The 25,816-nt window shown below is 45.8% G+C and overlaps 1 long non-coding RNA gene across 1 annotated transcript in view; it reads left to right on the top strand.

The window, feature by feature from the left end:
• LOC141547666 (uncharacterized) overlaps positions 1–25,816 on the top strand; it is a 519,112-nt gene that overhangs the window by 22,386 nt on the left and 470,910 nt on the right. Inside the window, exon 3 of the long non-coding RNA XR_012483585.1 lies at positions 656–802. This is a non-coding gene — a long non-coding RNA (uncharacterized LOC141547666). The remainder of the gene's footprint in view (positions 1–655; positions 803–25,816) is intronic.

Consider the following 25,816-nt stretch of genomic DNA (forward strand, 5'->3'; position numbering starts at 1 on the left):
CTGGACAAATAACTAAACCAAACCACAAGCCTGGAAAGGTGATTAGGGCAAGGCTGTGAAGAACTTTAAAATGCCAGAGAAGCTTCTATTTTATCTTAGAGGCAACCTAGAGCCACTGTATTGTTTGGGGCAGGGAACTAACAGTCACCCCTGAGCTTTAGGAAAGTCCCTGGCAGCTGTGGGGGAGAGGGATCAGAAGCCTGGAGTTTGCTCAACTAATAAACACTGAGCTGAAATACCAACTCTTGGTCTTTCTCTTCCAGGAAAGTTCCACTTTGAACTCTTTAAAGTAGTGGATAGAGTCCTGGTCTTGGGGGTCAGAAGGCAAAGGTCAAGGCCTATTTCCATTTCCGTTGGTTATGGGATCTTGAGTGAATCACCTGTCTGCAGGCAGGTACACACTGAGGAGGTAGACTAGACCAGAGGAGCTGTACCCAAGCCATGTTTATGACCCACAATACTCTAGGCTCATGACTGAACTGGAGTAAAATGTAACTGAGAAATATTTGACAAAACAAAAACTATAAAATAACTCAAGTGAATAATTTCCTAGATGAATACATGGCCCGCCCCGCTCTGTACGAACTTTGATGTCATTGCGGTAGATGATCTTTCTCTTGCACATTGTGTAATTCTGGTCTCTACTTGTTTACAGACTTCACTTTTAAAGAGTATTGTGAAAAGAAGCTTTAAACCATCCCCTCTATGAAGACCTGCAGCAACACAAACACTGCAGCTTTGGAAAGCACAGACATCAAGACTTTCTCTGTCGGGATCTCGTCTTGTTCGCCCAGAGCTCTTGGTATGGCATCTCCTCTATTTGTCTGGGAATCTGTTGGTTTTCAGTGTGTCCTCAGGGCTTAACATCGTGTCTGGCACATAGTAGGTGCTTTATAGATGATGGTCACTTGAATGAATGTAATAAGTGGTATAAAATACATCATCGGGGATGAATGTGACTGGAGAGGAGGTTAGATGGCCATTTGTAAAAGTACAAAACCATGTATTGATATTCCCAGAATTCCTTCCTGAGTGGCTAAAACGTCCAGAGAAAGATTTCCAGCATGTTGGATGAATCTTGGCGGAGGGATTTATGGAAATGCGTGGTCAAGAACTGCCCTCTCTGAGGAGGCACTGAAAGTCTGTGAACACTAGCAACCATCCCTATGAGAGTGCAGCCTTTGGCTTATCCTAGTATCCCAACAAGTTATTTCTTTTGACCTTTGCAAATCTTAATATGATCTAAGACTCAGACATGATTTTTGCTACAAATTTCAGATGTTTTCATTTCCCTAGGAATATCCCTCTCTTCCCCACTTAGTTTAGGTAGTAGATAAATAAGGCACTTATTAAGCTCTTCCCATATTGTAGGTACTCTGCTAATTCCCAAGAATATAAATAAAAGTCAAAAAAAGAAAAAGAAAAAGCACTCAGGAGCTTGCAGTTCAGGGACCTAGGAGAGCGAGGAGCCTGGGAAGGTGAGGATAAAGTGTGAAGAGGAAGGAGTAGAGCCAGGAGGGAAGTAACCATCCCTTCAGCTCCACCGAAATGGTCTCTTGTGTTTCATTTCCTCTGAAATCCCAGCAACAGGTATGTGATTTCCCTTTCCTGGAAATACTTGTGGTAGGATTTCTTTTTACTCATGATTGTGCTAGGAATCCCATGTAAATCAGGGTGGTTTCCTCGCACTGCCATGACCTCATTATAATCCAGAACACAGAAACAAGATTACTCTCAAGTATCTATGAAGCAGATGGTTTCCATCCAGTTTCGAGGGCCCCCAAAACTGTTCCTTGCATGTCCCTTTGACCTTGGCTCTCTGGTGCTCTACTTTTTTTGCTAAGTACCCAGGGCACCTTGCTGTAGGATCAGAGAAGGCCCAGATGAGCTGCTAATTTCCCTAGAAGTGGTTTTTGCTCGGCACAGATAGCCTCACACATAGTTTATCAGGCAGACCTACGGGAAGCTCTGTTATTAGACTTCCTTTAATCACTGTTAGCGCAGCAGGAGAGGCAACCTCTCTGGATAGGGGAGTGCCCTTTGCCGTGATGGGAGAATGCCCTTGACTTACTGCCCATGCGGATGTTGCCTTCAGTGTCTCTAGGAGAAAGTAAGCCGAGCAGCTGGGCTTTGAGACAAAGGCCATAGGCCTGACGAGGGCTCCCGCCCTCTCCCACGATGGGTCCACCTGCAGCTGGCAGACAAAATCTGGGAGAGAGTTTTGGGGGCTCAGTTCTACTGCTCTCGCAAGGATTTTTTATCTTCACAGCAGGAAAAGGTCATTGATTTCTAGCTGAAAGAGGCCTATAAGGTCCTAATATAAACCTTCCATTTTACAGATGGGGTAACTGTCCCAGGGAAGTGATTTACCCAGTCACACAGGTGACAAGAAGATGGTCATAATAGTGCTCTAAGGGCAGCTACATAGCACAGGACTTGAGTTCAAATATGATACTTCACTCTTACTAGCTGGATGACCCACGGCAAGTCACTTTACCCCCATTGCCTCCCCCCCCCCCCAAATACAAATGCTCCGAATACAGTGTCAGGACTCTTCCTATCTCACCACATGAGTCTAGGCCGTAGCTGAGGGGCTCTAGAGCCCCAGGGGTGACTTTTTCCATGTGTTGCTGTGTTCCTTTAACTTGTCCATATTCAAGACCTTCTTCTGTGACAAGTCCGTGACTTTTTTTGCTAAGTACCCAGGGCACCTTGCTGTAGGGGTCAGAGAAGGCCCAGATGAGCTGCTAATTTCCCTTGAGCTGTATGTAAACTTCCTTTGTTAGAGGTGGATATTACTTAGGAAGGTGACATTTAATGCTACATTTTAAAGCAGGGCTTCTTCACCTGGGATCTGTGAACTTTCTTGGAAAATGTTCCGATAATTGCATTTCAACAGAAGTGGCTTCCTTTTGTAATCCTCTGACTCTTACATTAAAAAGGGGTCCGTGGACTTCCCTAACTGCTGATGGGGCCCACAAAAACAAAAAGAGTTAGGAGGGCCTTCCTTAAATCATCGTCAGTAAAGAACAAATGTTTCAGGCCAGAAGTAGTTTTCTAGATTGTCAAGACTTTGGGAAAAGGGAATAGCGAAAAAGGTTTGGATCCATTCATTTATCCAAGAAATGGAGGTACATGACAAGTGCACATTTAATCTCAGGTTCTACTGTGGGCTACAGGGGGGAGAAGAGTAACTCTCAAATTAGGGAACAAGGAAAAGGTAGGAGTGGATGGTCCCTGGAGCCTGCAGAATGGGGGAGTAGTTATCATAAACAAGGGAGGGCAGAAAGTCAGGACATGACACAAGGCCAGTTGGAAAAAGAGCATTGGTTCGTTTCAAAAGTGAAGAGAGACTGACGTCTCAACAAGACGGTTCAAATTTCGGTACAATGAGTCAGTTCCACGTTTCACAAGCAGTACGGGGCTTGTTACACTTGTCTTGCTGGCCCTGGCTTGCGGTGATCCCTAGTGGTTGGAGGCTGGCCCCGCTGTGGTGCTCACCAGGGGTCGGAAGCTGGCCCCGGCCCACGATGGTCACCAGGGGTCAGAGGCTGGCCCCACTGTGGTGCTCACCAGGGGTCGGAAGCTGGCCCCGGCCCACGGTGATCACCAGGGGTCGGAAGCTGGCCCCGGCCCACGATGGTCACCAGGGGTCAGAGGCTGGCCCCACTGTGGTGCTCACCAGGGGTCGGAAACTGGCCCCGGCCCACGGTGATCACCAGGGGTCGGAAGCTGGCCCCGGCCCACGGTGATCACCAGGGGTCGGAAGCTGGCCCCGGCCCACGATGGTCACCAGGGGTCAGAGGCTGGCCCCACTGTGGTGCTCACCAGGGGTCGGAAGCTGGCCCCGGCCCATGGTGATCACCAGCAGTTGGCCCCATATTCCGGCTTCCCTTGAATAAGTTTCCGCTGGACAGCGATGTTACCTTCAGGAAGCGTGCTCCCCGGGGCGGCTGAAAATAAGGAAGAATGACATGAACCCCAAGCTGTTGTTCTGCCCCCATGCTATCTCCCACTTTCGGCCTCTCACTTGTTCCAAACTGCTAGGTTCCCAGTTTAGACCTTTCCGACGTCTGGTCTGAATAACGGTTCCTATCTACTGTGGCCCCTCTACTTGATCCTGCCTTACTCTGTTCTTTACACCGGCGGGACCAGGCCTTGTGTGCAGTCAGTGTGAGGAAATCTCAGGCGCCGCCTCTCTCAGGAAGCCCTCCCTGCTCCCGTCCCATTTTCTTGAGGACTTCAGGCCGGATGTCTCCCTGTCCACTTCTCTCTCATCTCGTGGCCTTTTCCATCCCACTTCCCCCAGGCAGGGCTTGAGCTCCCCTTAAGCCCCAGATCTGGCCTCCAGGAAGGCTGGGGTGCTCTCGGGCACTCTGACAACCCTCCTGCTTCCTAGGGCGGGGCCATTGCCCCATTGACTTAACAGAACTGATCCGGGAAGCCGCTGCCGGAGCCTCTCCGGGGCCAGGCCCAGGCCGGGGTGCAGGGTTTCAGCCCCCAGGGTGTGTCAGCAGGGTCAGGAACAGGGCCTTTCCCCTGGAGCGATTCCTGGGTGGCTGATGCTGCAGCTGGAGGAAATGCTGCCCTTTAGATGGGAGAGGAAGCGAGGAGAGGTGGGGGGGGAGGAAGCTCTGTCCCCCCATGCACTCTGGGACATTCAGGGAGCCCTGTGGGCGCTGTCCAGGCTGGCCTTGGCCGCCCCTCCCGGCCTTGCAGAGGAGCAGGCCAGTGTGGAGGGGGCGAGGTCAGAAGCCCCCCCGCCATCTTCAGCGCTTTGCTCCTTTTGCCATGCTCTGGGCCCCCCCAGTCTTGCCCAGCGGAGCCCTGCCCACGGAGGACAGGCAGCAGGGGTAAAGACAAAGGCAGCCCAGAGGCACTGGCCAAAATCCTTCCTGTGTCCTCCCAGGTTCTGGTAAAGATGGAGGAAAAAGGGCCCTTCTAAGAGCGCATTTGTGCAGTACAAGATGGCAACGGAGCACAGGCCGGGCGAGAGGGCACTGAGGGGGAATGGGTGACTTGGAAAGGATTTCTGGGGGCAGCCAGGGCCTTTCGCTGGGAGGCGGGGCACACACACATTTCTCAGATGTCCCGAGGGGAAACATTTAAGGAGTCCACTTCCCCCACCCCCTCCGCCTTTAAGAGGAGGGGAGGAGGGAGAAGATGCAATCCCTCAGTTTCTTCCTAAATGAAAGGGGTGGGAACAAGCAGATTTAGAATTAAAGAGACCTTGAAAGTCATCTGGCCGGATGTCCTCACTTTACAGAGTAGGAAACTGCACACCAGTGCTTCAGTGACCCTAGATCGAGAAAACAGTAAGTAGGTGGGAGAATCAGAATTTGAACTCAAGCCCCATCACTCCAAACAGTGTCTCCTTTTTTACGCGTCTGGCGTCCCCCATGGAGATATTGGATGTTAGGGACAGGACAGCACTCTGTAAACGCTCCATCTCCCATAAACCGTATTTTATCATTAGTCAGTCATTTATCAGATACCTACTGTTTGTAACTTGTTAGAGGTACCAAGAAAATAAAAGTCACTGCCCCAGGGCAGATGTGCGGACAGTACATCTGACATGTGGCCATGTCCCAAAGCTTTGAAGGCAGGATGCTTTCCAAAACTAGGACAGTGAGGGGTTGGAAGCAATTGAGTATGTCTGGTCTTCCTATTAGGGCAAGGAGAGACAAGCTCTCCCCTCAACATTGAAACTTTGACCAAAAAAGAGACTTGGGTGTCCAGAGCACTAAATTAGGCTGGAAAAGGGAAAGTCAACGCTCCCTTACTGGACTTCAGTTTCCCTGCAAAGTGAAGAGGGACTTCTCAGCTCTCCATCCTGGGACTTTAAGGAGTTCCTAAGAACTTGTGCTGTTGGGAGCCGGCTGCTCCAGGAGGGAGCTCCATCCCCATTGCTGCAGAAGTCTAAGGGGAAGCTGAGCCCTCCTGATCAGTCTCTTGTGGAGAGTGGATTTAGGTGGATTAGCGGATGTTTCCTGCTGAACTTTGGGAACTTTCATCTCGTGTATGTGGAGCAGAAGTGCCTCCGCAGAGGCGGCTTTGAATCCATCAGCTGGTAGCCTCTTTCCCCATACTGAAATACCGAAAAGGCTTTGGGATCTTTCATTTCTTTGTCCATGGAGGGCTCTGGGACAGCATGGTCTGTTGTGTGGTGGCCAGGTGATTGGTGAGCAGGTGGGAAGAAGAGAGCTGGCAAAGTGGAACTTTTCACAAGAATCAAAGGACTCCCCCACCTGCCTTTGCCGGATTTTGTCACAGTACAGATTCAAAGATTGGCAGAGATGGAAAGGACCTTAGAGACTTTCTGTGTCAGCCCCTTCATTTTACAGATGAATAAACTGATGTTTGAAGAGGTCCAATGACTTGCCCAAAGCTATATGGCTAATTAGCACCCGAGCTGGGAATCCATCCCAAGACTTCTGATGGTTAGTCCAGTGCTTTTTCAAGTATACCATTAAATACTGCTTTAAATAGAGAGAGCTCATGGCCAGGATTAGAAATTAATTATTTTCTTTAATTGCTCTTTGGAATGGTATTCCTGATGAGTTGGAGAAATACTGGCCCATGGTGTCAAGGGACTGGAGCATTTTGGAACTGAAGTGGTTGATTAAGCTAACAACTGCACACACACATCTGAGGGTCTTTGATAATCAGAAGGTGGAGGCTGTTTGTGTAGGAAGGCTTTGGGAGGTACCGAGGCTGGCTAGAGTGACCACATACAATTGTAGGTTTTTGAGCTCAACATGTGCCAAATAGAACTTGTTATCTTTTCCCCCAACCCCTCTCCCTCCCAACTTCCCTATAAATTTCCATGGTTGTCATCCTTTTATTTGTCTAGGCCAGAAACCCCAGTGTTTTCACTTCTTATTCTTACTCACCCCACACAGCCAATCAGCTGCCAATCTGGTCATTTCCACCATCTGTGCCCTTTTGTCCAACACACAACCGTCACCCTTCTTCAGTCCTCATCCCCCTTTTTCTTAAATTATTGCCACGACCCCTTGAGAAATCCCTTTGTCTCTGATTTTTCAAACCCATTTCTCATATAGCTGTCAATCTAGTTTTCCTAAAGTAAAGTTTTGACCACATGACTTAAAATTGATTTCTTATCTTGGGTTAAATATTAACCCCATTTACTTGGCTTTTAAAGGTCCCCGTCCTAACTTTGTAGCCTAACTGCACATCTCACCCCTTTACATATATTACGGCCCAACAGCACTTTTAAACATTTCTTATTCATGGCATTCCATCTGCTTTCCCCACACCTTTATACTGATGGGTCCCCATAATTGGAATGTGCTTTCTTCTCAGCTCTACCCTTTAAAAGATCTATTTTCCTTCAAGATTCAACTCATTTCATCTTTTCTCTAAAGCCTTACCAGTTCACTCAGCTGCTCTTTCTTCCCCTGGAAAATGGTCACAGATATATTTTGTGAATACCATTGCCTACATACATTACATTTGAACATGTACACATATGTATTTTTGTATTTATATGCACATGTACATATGCAATGTATATATGTATTTCTGTATACATGCCTACTTTGATCTCTGATGTTTCTTCTGGCAAGATTATAAATTGTAAATTGTAAGATTGTAAATTCTTCAATAGCAGTAATTGTTTCATTGTTTCGTGCTCCAAGAACTCACAACGGTGTCAGACACACAGCAGGCACTTCAAATGCTCATTGATTCGTTATTAGCTTTATTTCTGGAATCTACAGTTATAACAAATACCTAATTACAACTAAAGAATAAAGGTGGAAGAAAGGGCAAGGGCAACGTGGCCTAGTAGGTAGCTCATTGGATTTCCAATGATAGAATCAGAGAATCTAAGAGAGAGAAGGTGTGTCAGAGACAAGATAGCCCAATTTATACCAAACAAGCTTCTTTCCTACAGTATCCCACCCAGTGGTTCGCTGGTCTCTATTTGAAGATTTACACAGAGAAGAGACCTCCCACCACTTGAGGCAGGCCCTTCCACTAATGGTTAGCTTCAGTGTTTAGAACCTGGCTTCGCATCCTGGTTAGACCGCTCACGGTGACAAGTCACATCTCTGAGGTTCGTTTTCCTTATTGGTAAAGTGAGGAGAGTGGATAGATGATGGGTAAGGCCTTTTCAGTCTGAAATCCTATGAAAGCCTGAGTGTCAGTCTCATACAGCAGAGCATGGGCAGGAGCTCATTCAGGCGGTGTCTCAGGAGAGGACAACCGGCAGCAAGGGAGGAGAGACAAGAGAACCACTCTTAATAAGAGAAAAGCTGTTTGAGGGCTTTCAGTGAGAGAGCAAAGCAAGCTCTCTGCTCTGCCCTCGTAGCTACTCTGGTAGCCCCTAGGGCTATACTCTACTACACAGGGCAGGGAGGGGGGGATATTTATGCTGATGACCTTGAGATATCATAAATAGACTCACTTTACTGTTTAGTGAGTCAGGGAAGAATAATACATGGAAGAAGAGTCATTCACAAAATATATTTTAAAGTTCCTATATGTACTTTTCTATAATGACCCGCATTTGGAACTTAATTGAAAGTGACTCACTCTTTCCTGAATAGAAAACATATTTTCGATTACTTTTAGGTGCAGAGAATTTATACTTAGAAGAGATCACAGTAGAGTAGAAAGGGTGTTGGATTTGGAGTTAGGTGAGATCTGCTTTCAGAGACTCTTTCCAGCACTCGCTGGCTAAATGTCCATGGACAAGTCACAGTCTTTCTGAGATTCAGTATTCTCTGTTATAAAATTAATATTGACATATATGATATCTACCTCATGAGGTCCCTGGGATGATCGAATGAGGATATAAAGATCTCCATATTCCTCCTATTATCATATGAATCCACCAGCCAACATATAATTATTAAGCACTTACTATTTTTGAGGCATGATGCTAGAGATACAGATAAAAGTAATTAAATGCCAGCTCCAAATCATATCCACCTCCTCTTTTATTGTACAGAGGGGGACAGTGAGTCACAGAAGAGAAATCACTTGAGCACATTCCCATAGCAAAAGCAGTTAGGTTATATATAACATATACAAGCAAAAAAAAACACAACAAAACATAAGCAAAGGTGTTGTTTGATTTCCCAGATTGTATTTGTAGAGGCAACTGCTTGTGAGGAGGGAGTCTGAAAGTCCGAGGCGTGTAGATTTGGACAAAGATCTCCAAGAAGAAAGTCTCAGTAACATTGGAGTGAGAGTTTGACAAAGAACGTTCTCATTTAATGTCTTGTGGGTATCATTCTTTGGGAATGTGAGTAAGGATTCAGGGGGAATTTTGATCTTTTGAAAGATTCTGAAATCTGATATTGAAAACCTCTGAGAAATGAATCAGAACTTTGAAAACCACGAGTAGATTCTGCGGTGGCCAAATCTTTCTTTTCCTTTTCAAACCCATTTCTCTCTGCTAGAGCCGTGAGTGAATCAGGCCTTGAATTATTGGAAGGTTATTTAGACAGGAAACAATGGTGGAGCTCCTTCTTTGCCTGGTGTGGTCAAAAAAACTGTTTCCCTCAAAGAGTCAGAAGACCTTGATCTGAGCAATATAAATCATTTACCTTCCCTTAGATTAAAAAAAAAAAAAAGCATAAAATTTCCTCGTAATCTGGTTCCAATATACCTTTTATGCTTTATTATACATTCCACTGGGAGACAGGTAGGTGGCGCTGCAGGGGATAGAGTGCTCAGATACTTCCTAGCAGTGTGAGCCTGAGCATGTAAATATATTTATATAATAAATATATTTCATATCTGCTTTTCTGTCTCTGTTGAGATCCGGAGGGATTGTTTCATTTCCATGTTGAACATAGTATTGTGCCTTGTACATTATAGTGCTTCAGAAATGCTTGTGGAATTAAGAGTGGTGAATGCAAGACAAAAATGACTGGCCACATGACTTGCCCTCTATGGGGGAGGGTGAGGGGATGGGAGGGAGAAAAAATTGGAACATAAGATTTTACAATATTTAAAACTATCTATGCATATGTTTTGAAAATTAAAAAAAACACACAAAACAACTGAAAACTGAATAGAAAGTCCTACTGGAATGTCACCTCTTCTATTCTGCCTTCTCAGGGCACCCTCGCCTTCTGTAATCTCTCATTTTCCCTTATTCCTAGAGCACATACTATCTGTACCTCTCATTGGGTCGTTAATCATTCATTTATTCCTCATCATTCCATTACCAGTTTGTTTCGAACATCATTCATGTTAAATATTGTTGCTTAAATATTCCAATACTTACCTATCTTGCTTCCCCTTCTAGATTATAAGCTCCTCAAGAGATTTAGTCTTATTTTTTTTAGTCTTTCACAGTCCCTAACACAAAAACTTGCATATGTTTGTTGATTAGAATTAAAAAAACTGTCAAAAGATGGGAGGTCAAAATGATTTTAAAATGGTATCATTATCTTATATCTGGCACGGTCCCTCCTCACTAATACATTCCTTGGCAGGCAGAAGGTACCCATGAGTTAGAAGTTCTCAGGCACTAGCCAATCATACCTGGGGGGCAGGCCCAAGCTTCTTAATTGGCACCCGGCCACAAAATATTAAGGCTGTCTCCCAGGAAGCCTTTGGCATATTGACAGCCAACTTGGAAGGAGTCCCAGAACTGAGAAGAGAGATCAAAGGCAAAGCTTTAAAATAAAAGCAGCTGGAAACTCAGAGAGGAAAGATGGGGGGAAAAATCTAAAATAATTTTTAAAAAACAGACTTGTAGGCTGGAGCCTTATTTTAATAGGAAATACACAAACATTGGAGGTAGGGAAATGAGTTGCACTTGAAGAGCATTTATGGAAAAGGTTCTGAGAGCGTTCTCGTTTGTGTAACGAAATCAATCTGTTTGAACATGTTTAGTGTCATTAAGCATGGGGAGGAAGGGAAGTCTTCCCTCTGGTGGATGACAGGCTGTTGTGAGGGTGTGGGAACTGGCAGCTGTCCGGCACGGGCCTAGAGACTAGAACTCCGGCCACAGGCTGGTTTTACACGGCGGCTGTTCAAAAGACACTTAGTACACAAGAAAAGTAGGGAGGGGCATTGTATGGCTCTCAGGACCACTGCTTTACAGATGAGGAAACTGAGGTCTGGGGACAGGAAGGGTCTTCCCCTGGTCACACAGCTAGCAAATGACAGAGCCTGCATTCCAAGCCCGGGACCCTGGGACTCCAGCTTCAATGCTCTTTCTGTTATATCGCTCTGCCCCTCATGCTCACGTACATGTGTACGTGGATACAGACAAACACATGTACATATAAACATCACTTTAGGACAGGCGCTCTTAATCTGATGTCTGTAAACTTGGTTTTTTAATTATATTTTTGATAACTTCCATTTCACTATATTTGGTTTCCCTTGCAGTTCTGTGCGTTTTATTTTATTCATTTCAAGCGTTGTTCTGATACTAGACATTCCTTGATTGATAAATGGTCAAAGGATATGAAGAGGCAGTTTTGAGGAGAAGAAATCAAAGCTACAAAGAAGTTTTCTGAATCACTTTTGGTTAGAGAAATGCAAATTAAACCGCCTCTAAGGTACTACTCATACCTATAAGACTGGTTTATGTGACAAAAAAGAAAATGATAAATGCTGAAGAAGATGTGGGAAAATTGGGGCGCTGGTGCATTGTTGATGGTGTTGTGAACTGATCCAACCTTTCTGGAGAGCAATTTGGGACTATGCCCGAGGGCTGTCAAACTGGCCCTAGCCTTTGAGCCACCAAAACCACTGCTAGGTCTGTATCCCAAAGAGATCCGAGATAAAGGAGGAGGTCCTATCCGCCTGAGTATGTATTAGAATATTTAAAGCAGCTTTCTTTGTGTTGGCAAACAATTAGAAACTGCAGGAATACCCATCAGCTGGGGAATGGCTGAATAAGCTGTTGTATATGATTGTGATGGAATACTACTGTGTTGTGAGACATGCTCGTGGGGTAGTCTCCTCTTGGTGCCAGTTGGCTCTCTGTCCAAAATGCTTGTAAAAGTGGGTCCCGAGGAGTGCTAAACCTCTGGCCCCCGGTGTAAAGCTACTGCACAGCTCCACACTTAGAAATCACTTCTCTGTGTTCTGCCGTCCACTGGGGACTGGGAGCTACAGGCACAAATCCAGAGGGGTGTTTGTTGTCATCTGTCCTCCTCCTCCCTCCCTCCTCCTCTCCTCCTCCTCCTCCTTCTCCTCCTCCTCTTCCTCCTCCTCCTCCTCCTCCTCCTCCTCTCCTCCTCCTCCTTCTCCTCCTCCTCTTCCTCCTCTTCTTCCTCCTCCTCCTCCTCCTCTTCCTCTACTCTTCTTCTTTCTCCCCCCTCTTCCCCCTGTCTGTTAACGGACTGATGGACTGCTAGCTGGAGGCAGGCCTTCCTTTGCTTGGCCCCCCAGGACCTCGGCAATGGGCTGCAGCCTGCTCTTTGGGGTCTTTGCTTCTCCAGGTTGGGCCGCTCTCCCTTCTTTCCCTATCTTCCTTCCCCTCTGTGCTTGTGGGGTCCTGCCTGTTGGACCAGCTCGGCTTACTCAGCCCGTCTCAACAAGCAGGAGCAATCGTTCCCCTTGGGCTTCAGAGAGCGCTTTGTTGTGTGTCTCTTTAGTGAAGTTGTGATATAACATTGTGGGCCATATTTATTTAAATGTCTTTCACCCAGTGAGGAGAGCCTTGCATACAGCAGGATTTCACATTCATTTGCCTAAGCGATAAGCCCAATTTTAGCCATCCAAGGATCCTTAGAGATCATCATTTTTTTTAAACACATGAACAATAGAATCATATCATTTAGAGTCATGTGGGAGAGCCACTTCTGCTTTCTCATTTTACAGACTGGTAAACTGACCCAAAGAGCGGCAGTGTCCAGCCCAAGTACAGGGAGAATGAGGTGCCGGTCTTGCTGTGGGGAGCTGGTTTTGAGCTCACCTATTCTGATTTAAAAGCCAATGAATGACCTTTCTGCCACACTAAAATAGAGTTAGATTTCTGGATTAAGAGAAAATGCATCCAATAAGGGACTTTCTCTTCACTTTACACAGCATTGACGGGATTGTATTTGAGAGGTTTTTTTCTTTCTTCCTTTCCCATAAGTCACTGCTTCCCTGTCTTGAAAAAAGGCCTTTTATGTAGTTGGACTTGGTTTAGGAACCCAACCTAGTTTTGTCCAAGATAAAGTAAATTCTTTGTATTCTCCATTTAGTAAGGAAGCTAGATAATGGTGTCTCATTCCTTCATGTAGGGCAGGGAGTGAAGGAGAAGCTTTGATTACACTTTTAATCATTCCCTGTTTTAACTTTCGAACTTTGAAAAAAAAATAAACAGTTTCTATTCAAAGTACATTTAAGTGATAACAGGTCCTGCTCAAAAAGCCTTCTTATCTCAGGAAAGAGGAGAAAGGGCCAGGGGGACTTTCTAAGAGGAAACAATTTGGGATGGTGGGAAGAACCAGATCTGCACTGCATCCCCTGCACACACACACACACACACACACACACACACACACCCCACAACACACACACACACACACACACACACACACACACACACAGAAACAGAATAGATCCCTTCCAGTCCTAGAATTCTGAACTTCCCCTGCTTCTCAGGAGGGAGTCCTTGCCTTGTTGGGATCTCAAGTTACTTATGGTCTCTCACTGTTAACATTCTGAGTCCAGATTAGTCAAAGCAGCATCGCTCTAGTGCTGGAAGAGACCCGAGACAGCTCCCTTGCTAAGAAACTGGGGCCTAGGGAAGCTCACAAAGGAGGTGGATCCCCTGGAAGTGGCCCCATTGCTGTAGATCTCATGCTCTTTGTACCCTGCCAGCCGACCTCCCATCATCACAGGATCAGGTTAATTCATCCTGCTCCCAGTGGAAAAGCTGAAGTTTTATGTTCTAGTGGTCTGTACATGGCTGAGATCCTGTGTTCTATGTGCTGAGGTGAAATATCTTTATGGGAATGAAACAAAAATGTCTCTCTGACTCTCTTCATCTCTCTGTTTTTGTTTCTCTGTATCTCTCTGCTTTTATCTGTTTCTGTTTGTCTGTATCTCTTTCTGTTTCTGTCTCTGTCTCTCTGTCTCTCTCTGTGTCTCTCTGTGTCTCTATATCTGTCTCTCTGTCTTTTCTCTCTCTCTCTCTCTCTCTCTCTCTCTCTCTCTCTCTCTCTCTCTCTCTCTCTCTCTCTCTCTCTCTCTCTCTCTCTCTCTCTAATTGTAGGCCTTCCTATACTCTCTTGGTCATTTCCCAGCTGGGCTCTAAATGTCTCAAACTTAAGGTGTGTAACATGAAGCTCACTATTTCTCCTCGCTCCCTATGGAAATCTCTGCCTTCTTCAAACATCCCTACTTCTACACAGGGTCCTACACACCTTCCTAGTCAGCCCGTCTTCAAGCTCCCAGGATAATTTCTGATTTCCCTTCTTCCTCATGCCTCAAGTCGCCAACTTCTGTCAATTATGCCTGACAACCCTCTTGCATTTCCCTTGCGAATAGTCTGCACCACAGTTGAGGCTCTTATCATTTTGGTCCCAAAAGTTCTCAGTTTCCTGCTTTGTTTATTCCCAAACTCTACCATTTCCAATGTGTCCACTACAACGCCACAGTGATAATGCTCCTAAAGCGTGGGTCTGACTGTACCATTCTGTTCCTAAAACAAGACAGTACATACATGTGTCTTCCTTCTTAAAATTACCTTATATGTATTTTGGATCCATTTCCACATATATATGTATATATGGATTTATATGTGAAGTGGATGCAAGTATGTTTATATAGCTAAGCACATACATGTAGGTAGGTGTGTATCTGTATGTATGAAAAGTAGGGCTAAAATAAATGTAAGGTAGTTTTAGGAAGGAAGGCACTCAGTAGCAATGGGCAGTCAGAAAAGATTTCAGGGAGAAGCCTCAATCACTTAAAAGAAAACTAGGGAAGGAAGCAGCCAGCTCTGAGGGGAAAGTTGGCTCCGGCCCTGGGGAACATCAGGCCCGACATTATGAAGAGAGGAGTTATCCCTGCGAGCCACGAGCAAGGGGAACAAATGACCGATGCTCGTTTCCCAGGCCCCAGGCCCAGGCCTCCTGGCTCTATCCTTCTATTTTCATGCAACTCGGTGTCAGGAGGGGAGGAGGGGGAAGTGCTGGAGGCTCCCCAGTGAGTGCAGCAGCCAGCGAAGGGGTGAGGGAGGGACCAAGTCCTGGGCCAAATCACAGGGCAAAGCCCATTTGTGGGGAGAAATCAGCCTCACACGTTCGGATCTGCAAAAACTGGAAGCTCAGCTCTATTATTACTGATTCATTTAACCAAAGAGAGTCAAATATGTATTGACGTGGCTACAGGTGTCACACAGAGTCCCATGCGCGTGTGTACACACAACCCATGCAGCACGTGCTCCATGCAGAAGGTTTCCTGGTCAGAGAAAAGCCAGTTCTGCCTCCTATCAGGCGTGCTCCTGGCTTCTCAAAGTCAACATCTTCCTTATTATGTTAGTTTTTGTGGTACAGTGTTGCATGTTATTTATTGTGGGGCTCAGACGGCTGAGATAAGTGGTCCATGTTAGCATCGGGGCTGAAGATGAACTCGTGTTTTCTGACTCCTGACTATACCATAGTTACATAGATGGATGGATAGATGGAGGACGGATGGATGGGAGGACAGACAGATAAAGCATTCATTAGTCACAAACAGGGCCGCGTAGCTGGTATGGCAGCAAGGCACCTGAGGGAAAGACTGGAGGGAGCAGCTTGTGCCCAGCAAGTCAAACGGCCTCCACCTCCTTGGCTCCCGTCTTTTCTGAGCCTTGATGGTGACCGTCCAGGACCTCGAACCCAGGAGCCCTGGGAACATTAAAATAAACATTACAGTTAAGAACATTGAAGAAGAGGCGTTAGCATTCGGATTGCTACTGCATCTTCAGGACCAGGCAGCTTCTTCGTCTGCTTGTAGCTGAAACTTTCCCTCTCTATCTGTTGTCTCTTTGGAAGCTTGCGGGTCCAGGGCTTAATGCCCTGCTTGCAATGGGTGCCTAATAAATGCTTCGTTCATGTGTCCATTCATCTTTCAGGCTCATGGCTGAGCCCTGATAATACAGATAGAAGCACGATAGATGGATAGTCCCCGACCTCAGGGAGCCTATACTCTAATGCAATGGAGGAAGAAAACTTTTACTGGGGAGTTGGAAAGAGGGTGTGCGCATGTCATGCTCTGGCTTGGTTAGAGAGCGCTAAAAAGCATTATGGAGACCTGGAACCAAGCGAGATAAAGCCTGGGGTAACCTATGCAATTCCAGAGAAATTCCAGTGGTGGGGTGGAGATGAAGCCCCGGGGAAGATCACATTGGTGGCGATATCCAGGGGGTTCTGGGCAAACCAAGAACCCAGACCTTGCTGCCCCCTCTTTTTCTAGAAACACAGAGACACTGACATCATATTGCTTTCGATTTTAACAGAGCATCTGACTTAATAAGAAAAAAAAATGCACCTTTGATGACCTTCAATGAATAAGGTTTCTCCCATATGTGGTTTACATTATGTACGACAATATAGATTTGTCTTTGGAGATGACTTGTTTCAATGATCTAATTCTATCTATAAGTAAATATGTATTATTAACATATATCTTCCTTCTCTCCCTCCCTTCTCTCTTTCCCTCTCCTTCTCTCTCTCCCTTTCCCTCCCTTCCTCCCTCCGTCCTTCCCTCCCTCCTTCCCTTCTTCCTTCATTCTTTCCTCCCTCCTTCCTTCCTCCCTCCTTCCCTTCTTCCTTTTTTCCTTCATTCTTTCCTCCCTCCCTCCTTCCCTCCCTCCTTCCCTCCCTCCTTCCCTTCTTCCTTTTTTCCTTCATTCTTTCCTCTCTCCCTCCTTCCTCTCTGTGTGTCTAATGCTGTGCACCACTGGCTGTGGATAAAGCAATCAGGCAACCCCCCAGGTCCCCTCCTGTATCAGCTGTGCCAGGAGGGCGTCATCAGGACCACTGCTCTCCCCTCAACATCTTGCTTTATTATGGGTACCTGGGAAAATAAATGCATGCAGATTAGAAACCACCCTGCCTCTCAGCAGATGTTTTGAACAAAATTTCTTTGCTAATCTTCCAGAAATAATGGGTCCCTGCTGGGTGCATCCCACCACTGGCAAGATCCTCATCCAAAGATGAACAGGTTAATGGCTAGGAAAAAGAAGTTGCATTGTTTTAATAGGAGTCCTATCTGAAAATACATCAGCATTGTCAGAATTCTTATAAAAAAAGGATGCGTGAGAAAAGCCAGAAATCCAGAGGATTATCTGAAGGGAGCTGGCATTTCTTCTACTTCTGGCACAGAAAAAAACACACATGCAGAAGGCAACTTAATGGAAGTTTTTAGGGATTATCACTAAGCACAACGCTGAGTCATTAGGTGATCCTTATTTTGCTTGTGTTCTCTGGCAGTTGGGATGATCTTCAGCTTGGTACGGGGAGAACAAAGGTAGTTCATGAGGTGGTGAAAGCTAAAGAGCGAGGAGATGACAAAAACGCCCATCTCTACTTCAGGAAATTCATGTCACCAGCGTGTATTTAGTTCTGAAGAAAATTTATCCAAGTGCCCTGAAAGAACCATTTGGGGAATCACTACAAGTGATTTTGGAAAAATCAAGGAGAAGGGGAGACAAACTAATGGGAATATTCCAGTTTCTCCAAAAGGGGAAGAAGATGGAGCCTTGGGGAGCACGGTGTTTAGCACATAGAAGTCTCTTAATAAATATTGATGGATTTCTGTTGCTTTCGGGACCGGATTACAGGGATGGTTTGTGAGTATTTATTAAGGAACTAAGTTATAACTAAGAGCCACATGGTTTTACCAAAACCAACTTCATACGGCCTGCTGTCATTTCCTTTGGATGCTAGATTAGGAGATTATGGGATGCTCTCAGTTTTGTGCTCAAGCCAGCTCAAACTGGCTCCTGAGAAGCACTTGCTAAATTTACATCCAGAAATTGGCAATCACTATAAATCAGGGCTTGATTTCGTGTTCTGTTGATTGTTTAAACTCAAGGAAGGGATTGAAAACCTGTCAATAATGCAGATTAGGCTTAAAAGTGTGCTCGTCTGTTCCCCACTCCCCTCACAGAAAATTTCGTTAAATATGTATCAGCGCATCCAGATAGTATACCTAGGGATCAGCAAAGTATTTGACAGAATCCTTCGCGCGCTCCCTATGAACAAGACAGAGATATAGAAGTTAGGGGAGAGAGCAGCCAAGTGGATTTCCAGAACTGAATGAGTGGATCCAAGCGTTACCGACAGGATCTTTTCCAGTTGGAGACAGGTCTCTGCTGGGCGACTCCCAGGATCTGTTCTTGCTCCTGTGCTCTTTGGCGGTTTCAGCATTGCCCTGGATGAAGAGAAAAATGTCAAGTTTCTCGAGGGTGACACGAGGATGGGAAGAATGATGAAAATGACGTGTAAGAAAAAAAGGCCCCAGAAACTTTAGGAAAATAGAATTATGAACAAAATCTCACAAGATGAGAATTCACAGGAATCGACACAAAGTTCCACATGTGAGCCAGCGAATTTCACAGAAGAATGTACAAAGCCCTTTGTCAATTAAGGAGTGTTCTCCGAGTGTTAGCCATTAGGATTGTTATTATAACAGCCTCTCAAATTGGGAAACATCAGAAGTAAAGCAGGCAAAGTTGTCTTTTTTAACATAACAAACAAAACCACAAGGTGTTGCAAATGGTGAGGAAAGAAATCGTGGCTCGCACTCTTTCTCTTCCTTTTCCCTTCCCTTTGGATCTCTTCCATCCCTCTCACAAGCCGGGCTGTGAGGGAGTCTGTGTTCAGTAGTTACTGGGACCCTGGGGGAAGCGAAGGCTCTGAGAGGACGCCTGGGCCTCCGGCATGGTCCCTCCCCATTCTCCATCACGGTGTCTGTCGCTGGGCAGATTGGGAGATTGGACGTGATGGGAGATTTCTCCTCGTACAGAATGAAAACACGGATCGGACGGTTTTAGCTGGGAACACTTCCCCTGCCCACCTCAGAACAGATCCGGGCCTTGTGTCCACTTTGTATTCTCCCTTTTGAGGAGTCACTCTTTTTTTTTTTTTTTTTAATCGAGGAACCTTTAAGCACACATGTCTATGCACTCACCATGAGAAAAAAAAATAATAATAATCTTCCTCCCTCCCAGGCAGTGATTTAAAAGCAGCCCTAATAAAGGAGGTCTGCTGTAAATAGGTCAGCCTGTGATATTTCATTAAAGAAGCGATCCTCCTGTTTATCATCATAACTTGGAAGGAACAGAACCAAGACTTGAATTTTACACTCAGTAATTGCAAAGACTTGGGAGGGAACATGCATGAATTTATAAATAGTAGCTGGGCTAGAATAATGTATAAATCTTTTTTTTTTCCTTTTCAGAGTTTCCTGCTTAAATTCCCAGGAAGGCCTTGGTATCCAACTGCACATGAATTGTGCCAAGCCCTCCTCCTGGCTAGCAGTCTTCCCTCTTGCCCGTCCACCATGATTTATTCATCTCTCCTGCAGGGTAGCCTCCTCTTGGATTCTCTCAGTAATCTACCTTCGGCTAGCGGGAATTATCTTCTTAATGATCAAGGAAATGCTAAAATGGGATGCGGTTCCTTGAGAACATTGGGTCTATGGGGAAAAAAAAATCCTGATTTCAGTGCGCCCTGATTTTTGTGTCAAAATACACTTTGTGTGCCAGGACATAGTCCGTCTCATACCAGGCTCTGTTTAGGAAACTATGGAAGTCCATGCTGATGAGGAGGGGGGAGGGCAGCCCATTTTCTAAGGACCTACTGGGCGCAGGATGGTGGCCTGGGCTCTGGGGGATAAAGCAAGGCGATAGAGCTGACGCCAGTGAGCTTGTGTTTAGATCGCTCTGTGAATTTTACAAGGCTCTTTATTCAGAGCAGCCTGTGAGGGAGACGGCGTACAGGTCTTCATCGTCTTGTCCAGGTGAGAAAATGGAGCCTCAGTCGCTTGGCGGAGGGAAAGAGTCCTGGACTAGAGTGAGAGGAGTGCTTCTGAGTCTTGCCCTTGTTCCCTGCGTGAACCTGGGAAATCACTGGAGCTCCTGCTTGGCTCATGGGTGAGGTCCTAGCTCCGGGGCCCACAGCTGTGGGTTGGCTGGTTGTGGCTCTGCTCTCAGAGCACTGCATTGGAGCCATGTGTCTGGGTCAGGGAGCACGGCCCCTTCTCTGACCAGGGAGCCTAGGTCCTGGGCCAGGCTCTCCCAAACGATTCTCAGGTTCCTAAGAGATACCTTGAGAGTGTCCTTGAGATGCCTTTTCTGACTTCCTTGTGAGCTCTTGCCCTGTGAGTTCTCCATAAAATAATCTTTTTGACAAGCGCGCGTTGAACATTGGCAAGGTGGCCAGCCCCTTGGAGCTAAGTAGTCAGAGCTGCTTTGGGCCTAGATTGGCAGGTTAGTTTGAAAGAGGACCCGGTGTGTGGTACCTGATCCTGACAGGGGGCCTTCAGCCCAGCCAGCTCAAGTGGAAGGGATGCCCTTTCTTGGCGTGGGGCTGGGAGACTGGCCAGGCTGACCAGGTGAGGGCAGCACAAGGGCTCCGTGGGCCCGGGTCTGTAGTCAGTCTGATCCCACTCCTCTCCCACGCTTTCCTTGGGAATGAGCTCTGGCAATGTCTGTGCCGGTCTCATTATCAGCATGGACCTCCCCGGGACGTGTCCTGCCCGGGGGGGGGGGGGAGACTTCCCCCCAGCATCCAGAACCTACCATGTGCTGTCCTTGAGGGCTCCCCATCTGGACTGTAGATCGAAGGCTGGGGGACTACCTGGCTCCTCTCAGGGTGAATTATTAAGTCTAAAGCAGTGCAAGCAATGGAGACTCGGTCCCACCTTGGCTGCGTCTCGGCTTCGGAGGCTGCGCCCAGCACGCAGTCATCTGCACAGTCAGGGGTCGAGGCGCTTTCCCCTCCGGTTCTGGCCAGCCCCCTTTTGGGGTGAAGGACTCCCGGCTGGCTTGCAGGAGCTCTGAGGGCAGTGCAAGTGCTATTTTTCAGAAAATGCATGGGAAACATCCAGCCTTTCGCCCTGTCCACTGACTGGCCAAGCTCCCTTGTTTCTGGGCTGTGTCTCCCCTTCTGAAGAACGGCAGGGTCTGGGTCTCTTGATCCAATCACTACGGCCTCTTCAGCTTGGAACCCCACGGCGTTTCTTTCTCGATGAGGACCTTGCCTTCTAAGTCCCTGAGGGATGGATGAGACTGACTGGGGCTTCCTGGAGGCTGCAGAAGGGCCAGGACACAGCACAGCCTCGTGTCCAGAACCACGGGAGAGCTGGAATGGAGCAAGGATCGAGGGGCCTGTGGCCTGAGCAGCAGAAGCTCCCTGCCGGACCAGCTCGCCATCTGCTGGTTCCAAGCATTAACACTGTGCTTGGGGCCTCAGCTGTGCAGCCCTGACCGAGGGAACATCTCCAATGACCTAGAGCCAGAGCTGCTCTGCCAAGGCTCAGGAGCCGGATGCTTGGCCTGGCTCTCTGGCAGCGGGTCTCCTGGTGGCCCGTGCCCAATGCCCCCTCGCCACGCTGGTCTCTTGGTTCTACTCATCAGTTCGTAGTAAGTCTCTCCAGACCTCTCTGTATTCCTCCTGTTGGTCATTTCTTACAGAACAACAGTATTCCATAAAAGTCATATATTTCATATATCATAATTTGTTCAGCCATTCTCTAACTGATGGGCATGCATTCGGTTTCCAGTTTCTGGCCACCACAAAGAGGGCTGCCACAAACATTTTTGCACATACAGGTCCCTTTCCCTTCTTTAAAATCTCTTTGGGATATAGGCCCAGTAGAAACACTGCAGTTTCGAAGGGGACGCACAGTTTGATAGCCCTTTGGGCACTTCCAAATTGCTTTCTAGAATGATCGAATCATTTCACAACTCCACCAACAATGTCGTTCCCAGTTTTCCCACATCCCCTCCAACATTTATCATTATCCTTTCATGTCATCTTAGCTAAGAAATGTGTAATGGTACCTTAGAGTTGCCTTAATGGTCATTTCTCTGACCAATAGTGATTTAGAACATTTTTTCATAATTTCTTCCTCTGAAAATTGTCTGTTCATATCCTTTGACCATTTATCAATTGGAGAATGGCTTATATTCTTATAAATTTGAGTCAATTTTCTATATATTTTAGAACTGAAGCCTTTACCAGAGCCCTTGGATGTAAATATTTTTTCCCCAATTTTCTGCTTCTCTTCTAATCTTGTCTGCATTGGTTTTGTTTGTACAAAACCTTTTAAGCTTAATATAACCAAAATGATTCTTTTTGCATTTCATAGTGTATTCTAGTTCTTCTTTGGCCACAAATTCCCTTTTAATCATCTGAGAGGTAAACTATCCTTTGTTCTTCCAATTTGTTTATAATTTCATTATGTCTAAATCTTTATATACATACATACATACATATATATATATATATATATATATATATATATATATATATATATATATATATATATATATATATATATATATAGGTATATATATATATAGGTATATCTGGATGTTAGTATTGGTCAATGCTTAGTTTCTGCCACGCTATTTGCCACATTTCCCAGCAATTTTTATCAAATAGTGAGTTCTTATTCCAGAAGCTGGGGTCTTTGGGCTTATCAAACATTAGATCATTATAGTCATTGACTATTGTGTCTTGTGAATCTAACCTATTCCACTGATCGACTACCCTATTTCTTAGCCAGTAACAAATGGTTTCCATGGTTGCTGCTATATACTCTATATTTTTAGGTCTGGTACAACTAGACCTCCTTTGTTTGCATTTTTTTTCATTAATTCCCTTGAAATTCTTGACCTTTTATTCTTCTAGATGAACTTTGTAATGATTTTTCCTAGCTCTGTAAAGCAATTTCTTGACAGTTTGATTGGTAGCTTGATAGCTGTGTGACCCTGGGCTCAGCCAGTTACCTTATCTGGACTTCAATTTCTTTAGCTGGAAAATGAGGGAATTTGGTTTAATACTCCAGGCCCCTTCTAGCTCCATCTCTGATCCTGTGGTTGTGATCTGAACAATCGGTGAAATTACTCACATCCATGACAACTTTATGATTCCATCGAGATGACAATCCTAGTACGTAAGGCATTATGGGAATCCTATTCCAAGGTTCAAAAGAAAACACAGAATTTTACAGTACTTATGAGACGTCAAGACAGAATAGGGAGAAATAGAGAAATGAGAAAAAGTCTGGCCAGTACCAAGCTAATTAAGATACATTTGAGAAGTTGTTTTCAAAAGATCTGATGCAACGTAGACGAGGTTGATTTATGGTTTTCTAAGTCGGTGTGCTGCACCCAGACTCTGCTCCTCCTGAGTGGAAGGCCGCTGGTCTTAAATGCAGGTATTTTTTAAGGGGAAAGAGGGAGTCTGCAGATAAATCCTCAGCAAAGCATAACTGCTCGGTTTCCTGAATCTGACATTCAGAGAAATGCTCTGGACGGAATAACAAACAGGTTACATAAGGTGCAAGGCCTGGATACTTTCACCTTCCATGTAGAGACCTCCAATTTCTAGAAAAAAATAATACTTTTTACCAAGACTTAGATAAAGCTAAAATAAGCACGGTGATCAAGATTGGGGAATACAGCAAGCTGGGAGCCACAGTGAATGTGACAGCTGACAGAATCCTGTCAAAACAGTGCCAGTGGGGTGGAATCGTACTTCCAGGAAGGCTGAGTAGGGGAAGAGCGGTTAGCTTTCCTCGGCTTGCTTCACCGAAGGGAACTCGAAGTGGAAGGAGGCCCGGCCCGTGGCCAGAGGCAGACTTCTGCCCACCCCGAAGAGAAGCCATCCCAGGCAACAGAAGAAGCAGCTTCCCTTGGCAGGTGCTCACGGGTGGCCCTCAGGCGCAGGTTAGGTGACCGCATTTAGGGCTGTCGGCAGGGGATTCTGCTCTGGCTTGGACTAGAAATCATCCGAGGTCACGGTAATGATCTCAGCAGAGATGATTAAGCACTCACAAACTGTATGACATCATGCAGAATTTCACTGGAATTGTTAGATTTATTGGCATAAAATTGAGTAAGATGAGCAAAATACGTCATTTTAAGTGTTTTAAGATGAAAACTATTAGTCTGTCTTCAAGGAACTTGTGTGTTGCTGGGAGGAGCCAATGCAATATAAAAAATACAGACATCCTGTGATAGGAGGGTCAAAGGAAAAAGCCGGCTCTGGGAATATTGACGGGAAAGAGCGGCTGGGTACATGAGGGAGGGCAGACTAGAGAACATCTGGGCTGAGTGCTGAAGAAGGACCGGGTGTGGAATCTGACTGTGAGCTCCGGGGAGCAGGGGCTGCCTTTCTTCTCTTTGGATCCCCGGAAACTAACCCAGGATCTGACAGCTTGATTTGATTTGAAATGTGTATCTGAAAAAGGAGCAAATTTCAGAAATGAGGGAAAGTAGGAATGGAAATATGGAAGCAGGAGATGGTGTGCGCCATTTTGGGGGAGAGCTTCCAACCTGGCTTTCTCGGCTTCTGTGACGTAAAGCCAGAAAATTAAATTTAACAGAGATAAGTACATATTGTCTTCCTTTAGGTTCAAAAATCAATTGTCCAAACCCAGGATGGGGCTCCGTCTGGCTGAGGCAGGTTTGGCGATTTGGTGACCAGCCCAGACTCCCGCACCAGTAAGTGTGGGAGGGCAGATTTGTGCTCAGATCTTCCTGATTGCATCACAGAGTAATGAGCAGTCAGTTAATCAACAGGCGTTCATTGGACATCCAGCATGTGCAAAGCCCTGGGTGTGCTGCTGAGGAAATAATGAAAGTGTGGCCATGCAGTCCACATCCCCGTGGTCTCGGGCATAGACAGCAATCCCTGGGGGAGGAGGATTGTTTTCTTGGGCTGCTCGCCTGACTTGTGAGTGTTCTTGCTCGCTGGGTCCCAGAGGGCAGCTGCTCCTTGAGATTCTGGGGTTCCCTGGGGGGAGACTATTTTTAAAAAATGCAATGTGTGAGTTCCCACTAGTTACACAGTCTTTCCACACGCAGTCATATGTTTCCCCCTCATAAAAATACTTTTCTATGGGAAAATTGGGGACAAAGTTAGGGTAAATAATGGTGCTCTAGCACTTTTAGGGGTCATCTCATAACTCATATTGTTGGACACTGAGGGCTTTAGATTTATTGCCATGTCCTCAGTCTGTTCCCCACTAGGGAGAGTCTTTTCTTCTTAGAGTTTTTCTCCTCTTCCGACTCCTTTAGAAATTCTCTCGGACTAGAGAGTGACTTTATTTTAAGTTACCCGGGGCATATCCAATCGCTGTTGGTTCTCTCCCTTCTAACTCACTGGAAAGACTTGTTGGCCAGGGATGACTTAGCAAAACCTCTCTAAAGGCCCTTTGCTATGATTTAGGCTTTCAGGGAGCAAGTGCTTTATGTAAATGACAAATGAGATAATTTTTAAAAGAATGTTATCCGCAGTTACAGCCTTTAAAATTCCCCTTCCCCCTTTACTTCCCTCTCTCCTCATTAAAAAGGCAAACACTTTCACATGGATTATACACGGGCAGTCATGAAAAGCATATTTCCATATTAGCCATGTTGCAAAAAAAAAAAAAAAAAAAGAAAGAAAAGAACAGAAGAGAGAGAGAAGTAAAATAAAGTGAAAAACTGTTCTTTGATCTGCATTCAGACTCTATCGGCTCTTTCTCCGGGATAGACGGCACTTTTCACTTTGTATCATGTATCATACAATGGCTAAGTCCTTCAGAGCTGATCTCTGCACAATGTTGCTGTTACTGTATACAGTGTTTTCTGGGTTCTGTTTATCTCACTTTGCATCAG

Source organism: Sminthopsis crassicaudata, chromosome 6 (assembly GCF_048593235.1).
Source record: "Sminthopsis crassicaudata isolate SCR6 chromosome 6, ASM4859323v1, whole genome shotgun sequence".
NCBI lineage: Eukaryota > Metazoa > Chordata > Mammalia > Dasyuromorphia > Dasyuridae > Sminthopsis > Sminthopsis crassicaudata.